The sequence below is a fragment of the Lucilia cuprina genome, chromosome 2 (assembly GCF_022045245.1).
Source record: "Lucilia cuprina isolate Lc7/37 chromosome 2, ASM2204524v1, whole genome shotgun sequence".
NCBI classification, from domain to species: domain Eukaryota; kingdom Metazoa; phylum Arthropoda; class Insecta; order Diptera; family Calliphoridae; genus Lucilia; species Lucilia cuprina.
Genome location: NC_060950.1, coordinates 30838274 through 30847307, shown reverse-complemented (window position 1 = coordinate 30847307; position 9034 = coordinate 30838274). Strand labels below are relative to the sequence as shown.

At 25.0% G+C, this 9034-nt stretch overlaps 1 protein-coding gene across 1 annotated transcript in view; it reads left to right on the top strand.

Moving 5' to 3' along the window:
• Positions 1–566: 566 nt before the first annotated feature.
• LOC111679852 (ras-related and estrogen-regulated growth inhibitor-like protein) overlaps positions 567–9034 on the top strand; it is a 27834-nt gene continuing 19366 nt past the window's right edge. Inside the window, exon 1 of the mRNA XM_046956530.1 lies at positions 567–1386. The gene's annotated coding sequence lies outside the window, so the exon portion shown is untranslated. The remainder of the gene's footprint in view (positions 1387–9034) is intronic.

Below are 9034 nucleotides of genomic sequence, written 5' to 3'. Positions count from 1 at the left end.
TAGTCTAGTCTATAGTCTAGTCGATAGTCTAGTCTATAGTCTAGTCTATAGTCTAGTCTACAGTCTAGTCTATAGTCTAGTCTATAGTCTAGTCTATAGTCTAGTCTAGTAGTTTGGTATTTAGTCTAGTCTAAAGTCTAGTATATTCTATAGTCTAATCTATATTATAGTCTATAGTCTAGTATTTAGTCAAGTCTTTTGTTCTTTCTTTCTTTTGAAAAGTATGTACTTTTTTATTTAAATTTTTTTTCTATAAATGGTAATAAAAGTGACAATTGTATTCACACTTTTATTACTTACTACAGTGAGTTTTTTTTTAAACAAATTGACAAATTCTCAACACAAATTCAACGCTATAGAATAGAATCAAGTGTTTTTCAGTGTGTAGCACCAAAGAAACAAAAACGTACCGACATTCTTTATGTGGATTCTAAATAAGTGGATTCTCTTGGGCAAATAAAAATTTCCCTCTCACGAAACACAATCCACCTTCAGAAACAGACATAAACATCTGTAGAGGAGGATAAATATTATTTTATCTTGACTATATTAACAATAATCAGAGGAAAATACCAAACAGTTTTATATGAGATATCGTCGGAATAAGATTTGTTAAAACGGAAACATTAAAAAAATAATTCAATTAACAAAAATTAAAAGAAAACATAATATTTTGAAAAGAAAGTCATAAATTTTTGATTTAAAAAGAAACAAAAAGTAACGGTTAAAAGTGATTTGAAAAGAAAGTTATTTAAAAGTTTAACAACGTTTCGTTTGCAAAATAAGCTTATTCAGTTTTTATTCCAAACTGAAATTTTCAATTAAAAAAAGGAATAAAAACGAACGTACGGATATTTTGTATAAAAAGAAAATTTTGCAAAAAGTGTTGTTTTAAAAATTTTGTGGCATTTTCAATAACAAGAAAAAATGTGTTAAACCATTAAAATTTTTAAATAAAAAAATATATAACAACCTGAATAAAAACGCCGAACTGAATTAAAACCTTTTAACTAAGAAAATAAAAACATTATTTTTTGAAAATAGAAAAAAAACAAAGTTTAATTTACAACAAAATTGCTTAATTGTTAAAATTTATAAAATTTTTATTTGAAAGCAAAAAAAAAAAATAGAAAGAAAACTGCTGGTGTTTCTACCGGGAAGTACTAGATTATTGTTATAAAACAAAATAAAGTATTTTAAGTGTCCATTTATATACTTATTTAGTACTAAAGTGAAGTGGTACTTTTTTATTGTACAACAACAAAAAAACTAAACAGAAATAAATTTACAAAAACATTTTATTAGACAAATTGGCTGCTAAATTGCAATACAAGTCTGTAACAACTCTTAGTTGTTTTATTTCAAAATTGGAATATCAGTTAAGAGGTAAGTTGTCATTTTTTAAATATAAATTTGGTACTTTTTTGCAAAAAGGTCCTATTTCAAAAACAATATATGTAGTTTTTTAATGAAATTTAACAAAGTTGACCTTTTTGGAATATTTTTTTTAATTTAATTATGTTTTGGTACTTTTTGCAAAAAATTTACTCTTTGCAAAAAAGGTACTATTTTGAAAAAATACTTTTACTTGAAAAAAATATAAAAAAGTTTAAAAAAATGTTTGAATAAATTAACAAATTAAAAAGAACTTAAATTTGTACAAAATAAAAAAAGTACTTTTATGTTACCTAATTAATTTTATAGTAAATTTCAGTTTTAATATGTTCAATATAAGGGCTCGTAGGACCATTTTGAATGTTGAACTAAATGTAGTGCAGCCATGTTGTTAATAAGAACAATTTTATTTACTTTATTAAATTTCCAATAGCTTTAGTTAGAAGGACCACACGTACAAACTAGATCAATTTAATATATATATTTTTTTAAATTTAAAAACTCATAGGACCACTAGGTAAATATTGAACTGAATATAGTGCTGCTTTGTTTTGGTAATAAGAAAACTAATTTTCTTCACAAATTTTCCTTTGAATAAACTTGTAATAGCTTCTCTTCAAAGGTGCCCACATACAAACTAGAAGAATTTAATATTTTTTTTAATTTAAAAGCTCGTAGGACCATTTTAAAGTTAAATATTTACAATATTTTAAGAAAAATTATCTTCAAAGGTTTTAAACGTTTTTAAGTCCCTAATGTTTTAAAAAGAGTTCGTAGGACCATTTTGAAAGTTAAATATTGAACTAAAAATGTAGAGCAGCTATGTACGATTTAAGTTGCTTATAATGTTCACTTTATTAAACTTACAACAGCATCGCTTTGTAGGTTCCCTCATACCATTAAAACCAATTTTATATATTTTTTAATTTTAAAGCTCGTAGGACCATTTTAAAAATTACATATTGAACTAAATATAGTGCAGTTACGTGTTTAAAAAGAACGATTTTAGTTTTATACAAGTTTTACTTTAATAAACTTGTAGGTTTCCTCATACAATTAATAACAATTTTTTATATATATTTTTTTTTAATTTTAAAGCTCGTAGGACCATTTTGAAAGTTACATATTAAACTAAATATAGTGCAGCTATGTGTTTAAAAAGAACGATTTTAGTTCTTTACACATTTTACTTTAATAAACTTTTGTTCGAAGAATCACATAAAAAAGATTTATATATGAAATGTCTTTGGCTCGAAGGACCATATTCAAAAAAACTATGACATCAAAAAAATACTTGAATTTATCATAATCCTTTTTAATTATTTCCATTATAAAATTAGAATTGTTATCTAGTAAAAGTTGTCAATAACAAATAATCAAGATTTAAATCCTTAATCTACTTTCGAAAATAAATTAAAATTGTTTTTGTTTAACTAAATATGAATCTACTGCTTTATATATAAAACTCCTGGTAATAAAAAGATTTAGTTCATAACATTTTGTATTTTGATAACCTTCAAATAATTTTCTATTTAAAAACTTGGTTAAGTTTAAAATCACCTTGCGGCAAAAGTTCATTCAACTCGATTGGCAAAACATTTCAATAATTCTTAAGACAATAGTGATTATAAAACACAGTTATGTTTAAATCAACTGAGAGCATTACCACACTGTTGTTATGCAAATAATAGATTTTTGAAATAAAAGAAAATTTTCTTAAGCAACAGTAATTTTTGAAGCCATTTAAATTTTTCTTATTTTTAGATTGTTGTCTAGAAATTTTCTACAAAATACTATTTAAGCCAATTTGAGTCCTTAATTAGAACATTTATCTGATTTTATTTGTCAGACGATTGGCTGGCTGGCTGGCTGCCTACCATGCAGCAGCTTCCTTTGTCTTAAGTAAACAGTGGAACACATGGTGGGCAAAGAAAACAATTATAATTAAATTAAAAGAACATTTAAAGTCTTTTAAATATAAATGTTATTTACTTTCTTTTTTAATGTTTGTTCTCCAACAACAGTTAATTTTATTAGAAATATCTAATGAATATTTATATAGGTGTTTTTTTCCGGTAGCAAATCGAATAATTGCAAATGAGAGCAGCAATTTCAAATCAAATTATTATGTAGAAAATTATTAAATAAATTAAAAAAAAATTATATTACTAAAGCATCATAAAGAGAGCGCAAAGTGTGTACCCCTCTAAAAGCTAGCAGATACTTAACCTAATGCGTTTGTATTTTAAGCTCGAAGGACCATATAATCGAAGTTAAACTTTGCTTTAACCATATGTTAGACAAAATTATGTCTGGCTCGAAGGATCTTTAAGAAAAATCTTTTGAATCTTTGTTAAAAAATATTTTAAAAACAACAAATATTAAAGTGTAATGAAAGTCTTGTCCGTTAAGCTTTAACATTTTCAATGGGCTCGTAGGACCATTTTGAAAGCAAAATATTGAACTAACTATTTAGCTTTTAAATGCTTCGGTTTAAAGGACCATATATTCGAAGGGTTCGTGAGACCATTTTTAAAATAAATATTGCTTTAGATACATTTTTTTTTTTTGATTTAAAAGCCATTACTCTTCCCTTTTGCCGCTTAACGCGTAAAAAAAAATTCCTCTTGAAACTCTTTTAACATAATTCAAGGTATTAAACTTCGGTTGTTGATTAAACTTGTTTAAACTTTATTTAATATATATCATCATTATTATTGCTATTGTTTATTATATTTTATTGTCATTTGTGTCTTATTTAAACGTAAGAACACACGTTTCAATAGAAAACAAATTTATATATATTTTTATTTAATATAAAACACTTGTTAGGAATTTCCGTTAAAATCTTGTTTTTCATAACTTCCGTTTTATTATATTGTGTTTAAAGAAAAGTTTTATAAGCGGCATAAACGAAACTTTAATAAGCTTAAGCTTTAAAAAAAATTCATAATTTAGATTTGATAATACAGACAGACGGACTTAAAAAGTCAAAGAAATTTTAACATAAACTTCAAGATTTTAGTTAAATATAAAAGTTTTTTCTTATAACTTTAGTTTAATGTAAAAAAATTCTTAAAATCTTTATTATTTTTATAGTTTTTCAATATTTGAAAGAATTTGGATAACAAGGCGTATGATTGATATTAATTAAGAGGTTAGTTAGAAAAATACGCCATAACTTTTGTTGTATAAAAGATATTGAAACGATTTAAAAGGGATATGAAAGCTAAGACTTTCAGCTATTCGATAAATTATAACTTGATCTAGCTCTAGATCTATAGTATAGATTGTAAACTAAACAATGTAAACTGGGCTATATTTTAAATTGTAAACAAGACTTGATTTAAGGAAACAAACTATTCAACAGTAAAGCTTATAGCTTAGGTCATAGAATAGATTTAAAAGTTAATCATAAACATTTTTAATAACACATTTCAAACTAATAATGTGAAGAAAAAGTTATGCTTTCATAACTTTCTGCAAGTACATTATTATAACACATTTATAGTTGACAGTTGATCTAATATTATACTACAAAACATATTTAACAAGTGTTTTGAAAATTTACTAAGATAGCAGAGAAAGAGAAAAAGTAAACTTGGTAACAAACTATAAACAACTTTAGCCTTACTGCTGGTAGCAGTACTTAATAAACAGCCCCATTCCGGAAAATTTAACAATATTAACTTTGAGGAAATACTAATTTCTTGTTAATATACATACAATTGTTGTAATAAAGTTGCTATTTTCTGGACCAGAAGAAATAATTATCCAGGAATCGAGCAGAAATATTGCCTTAAACTTGTTGCCAAGTTGCCGGCATATGTTTATATGTATGTATATACTTCGATGTCGTCTTTATAGCCATTTGCGTGTATTTTGTTTTTATGAATCAAAGTATCTGATAGCTTTCTCAGCTTTACAACTCTCCTAGACTTTGTCTATAAGTATAATAAAGAAAAAAAAAAAAATAAAATTATCCCTATTGACTTTCACGTGCTTGAAATTAGTGCAGTTTTATATATGATGTTGTCTTCATATTTTTAGTTAATAATAAAAATGGTTTCCTGCTGACTTTGTTTTTCTTTTTTCATCCTGCCATCCTGCAGATACTATTTTATTTTAATTTTTATGTGAAACACACGCACGTGTTGTTAATATTCTAGCTTCAATATTACACGTTCTCTCATTTTTGTAATAACAAAATGTTGAAGAAAAAAACTTATGGAAATTAATGAAATTTTATTAGCAAAAATAATGAATTAATAGAAAATGAAAGTTAGTTAGTAATTGAGGAAAGGATGTGTGATATTCACATCTCCGTTTTTTTTTTTTTTTTTTGCTTAATTTATGAGACAATTTGATTTATTTATCGTAATGGAGAATTTGGATTTTTTGCTTTAATAAATCACTTAATAAATTAATTGGTTTAAGGAGCACGTTCAAGCTTTTAATTGCATTTTCAATTTAGTCAAGTTCTAGTTCAGTTCTAGTTTAGTTCTTATTCAGTTTTAGTTCTGTTCAGTTCTAGTTCAGTTTACAAAGGGACCTGAGAAAAGACTTACTCGTGTCAGTAAACAGTCTGCAAAACCTAGTTTAGTTCTAGTTCAGTTCCAGTTCAGTTCAGTTCTAGTTCAGTTCTAGTTCAGTTCTAGTTTAGTTCTAGTTCAGTTCTAGTTCAGTTCTAGTTCAGTTCTAGTTCAGTTCTAGTTCAGTTCTAGTTCAGTTCTAGTTCAGTTCTAGTTCAGTTCTAGTTCAGTTCTAGTTCAGTTCTAGTTCAGTTCAGTTCTAGTTCAGTTCTAGTTCAGTTCTAGTGCAGTTCTAGTTCAGTTTAGTTCTTATATGTAAAAAAATTAAAACTCACATTAATATATAATAATTTTGTAATAATTTAGTAATAAAAATGTAGCTTATTATGCAGTTAAAAAAAAAACAACGTAATTTCTTTAATAATAGTAACATTTACAATCATGGTGTAATGTTTCATAATTAATAAGAAAACCAAAAATTGCGCATTTGTTTTGGTAATTCACTTTTGTTATGTTATGACATAAGTATGATATGATTTTGTACATTTTGTTAATAAATCCATGTTATAACACTTAATATATTAAAACATTTTCAATTAAACAAAAAAAAAAAACACATTCTTATTATTCTATGTCTTTTGTATTTTTCATTTCAGGCAAAAATAAGAATAATATTTGACACAATTATTTCATAAGCTGCAACCTAAATACATGACATGAACAATGATGTTCATGCTCTAGAATTAATAAAATAGATCCCTTTTAAAAAAGCAAAAAAAAAAAAAGAAACAAATTAAACAAGAAAACATGTAGAGAAATGAAAAGCAGATCAATTTCTAGAAGCACATGCTGCAATATTTTGTTGTTTGTTTTTTTTTAAATCATATAATATTTTTGGCCAACTACACTCGATCACTTTTTGTTCTTTTGGGCGTGTGATTTACACAATTTAAGATCAGCTACTACTTAACATATTGACCTCTTTTGAACTTTTTATATTTAAAGCAAAAGAAACTCATGTAAGTATTGCAAATACTTTTTTTTTACAAAATTTTGTTATAAAACAGAAAAAATTCCTTAATTTATCATTCTTATATTATAATTATAAAAAAATATTTTGTAAAAATTTTGTAATATTTTGAAAAATTATTATGAGAAAATATTAACAAGAATTTGGTCGCCAAATTTGTTTATTTTGAGAATTTTCAAGTTCTTTTTTTGGGTTTTGAAATATGCCAACAAATTCCTTAAACTTTTGTAGCCCCACAGCTGATGCTGAATAATTTATCAAGAAAACTATTTTTTCTTCCAACATTTTTTTATAATGTTGTACAAATCCATTCTGAAATTCCAAAGTTATTTTTATAGCAAAAAAGCGAAAGAATTAAATTGTTCAGCGGTCATTGTGGCGCCCATATTTTGCTAAAAAACCAACAGAGAAAGAGAATTTTTCAATTCTTGATCATTTAAATTGTTTGGCTAAGAAGCCAAAAAACGAGGGTTGTATAAAAATTGTAGGGAACATTTTTTTTTAAAGAAAAGTAATCGACACTAACTAACTAACAAACTAACTAACTAACTACCTAACTAACTAACTAACTAACTAACTAACTAACTAACTAACTAACTAAATAACTAACTAAATAACTATCTAAATAACTAACTAACTAAATACAAATTACAAATGAAGCATAAGGATTAGCTAAAATCGGAAGACTAGTTTGTGCAATCAATACTGCAATAACATATGTAACTACTTCAGACTAGCTACCACACTATCCCTCTGTAAACTAATTAAACTCATTTTTTCTCTAAAACACTTGTATGATAACACAGCGGCAAGAATAATTCCATTTATATCAATTAAAATTATATTTCAGATCTTGACCATACCATCCCACAATTCAACGCTTAGCCCTCGAACATTTTCGCGTTCTCTGTTTGTATTTTTTTTTTCTTCAGCCATGCGTCAGTATAAAAATACTGTATATATTTTTCAACATTTTCTTTCTATACGCTTAATGTCAACACTTCAATATTTATTTCTTTTTGTGACAATTTTTTTTTTCGAATTTTCATATAACATTTTATTTATATTTTTTTTTTTTGGATTTTCTTTTATATTTTTAGAAGAAAATATGTTTGTTTTTCTTTAATGAAAAAAACGTAAGCAAACAAATAAAATTTATAAAAAAATTGCGCATTTTTATAAGCTATTTTGGTTTTTTTTATAAATTTTATTTTTTTTATCAAAATTATAAATTTTTAATAATTCCCTATGTTTTATCCCATAAATTTGTAGCGTTAAAATAAAAATAATTTATGTTATGGGAAAATATTTCGGTCACGCTTTGAACGCATGCGAGTGTTAATTAAAAAATTTTGCTAAAATAGTTTTTCATAAAACCTTAAGTGGTTGCTTTAGTAAAATTTTAAAAAGAAAATAAAAATTAACACACATTTAGCAAAATAGGTTAAGCTTAAAAAGAAATTTTTGGAATTTGTTAATAAAAAATGTAATTTTAAATTATTGTTAATTGTACGCATGTTTTGCTTTAACTTGTTTAAGCACTTTTCTAATTTAATGCCTTTGTACCTTTATTTTTGTTGTGATTTTTTTTATAACAATTTCAATATATTTTCTTATGATTTGGAATATCTAAAAATAAAGAAATGAAAAAATTATAAATACATATATGATTTTAAAAGAAAAAATAATCGAAAAATTTTAAACTCATTATTATTAAAATTATGATTAATATTTTTCAATAAGTTCTTCGAACCTTAAATATTTAACCTACGAAAACTTTGAATAAAAAATATTGGAAATGTTTATTAGATAATATGTTGGAGAAGTGAAGTAGTTCGTATTATAAACTTTACCATAACATATTTTGTTCAATATTTTATTTTCATATGGTCCTACGAGCCCATATATTGAAAATATTAAAACAGAAAAACCTTTCTGCTAGAACAGAACTAAGACAGAACTAAACCACAACTAGAACTGAATTAGAATTGAACCAGAACTGAACTAGAACTGAACTAGAACTGAACTAGAACTGAACTAGAACTGAACTAGAACTGAACTAGAACTGAACTAGAAC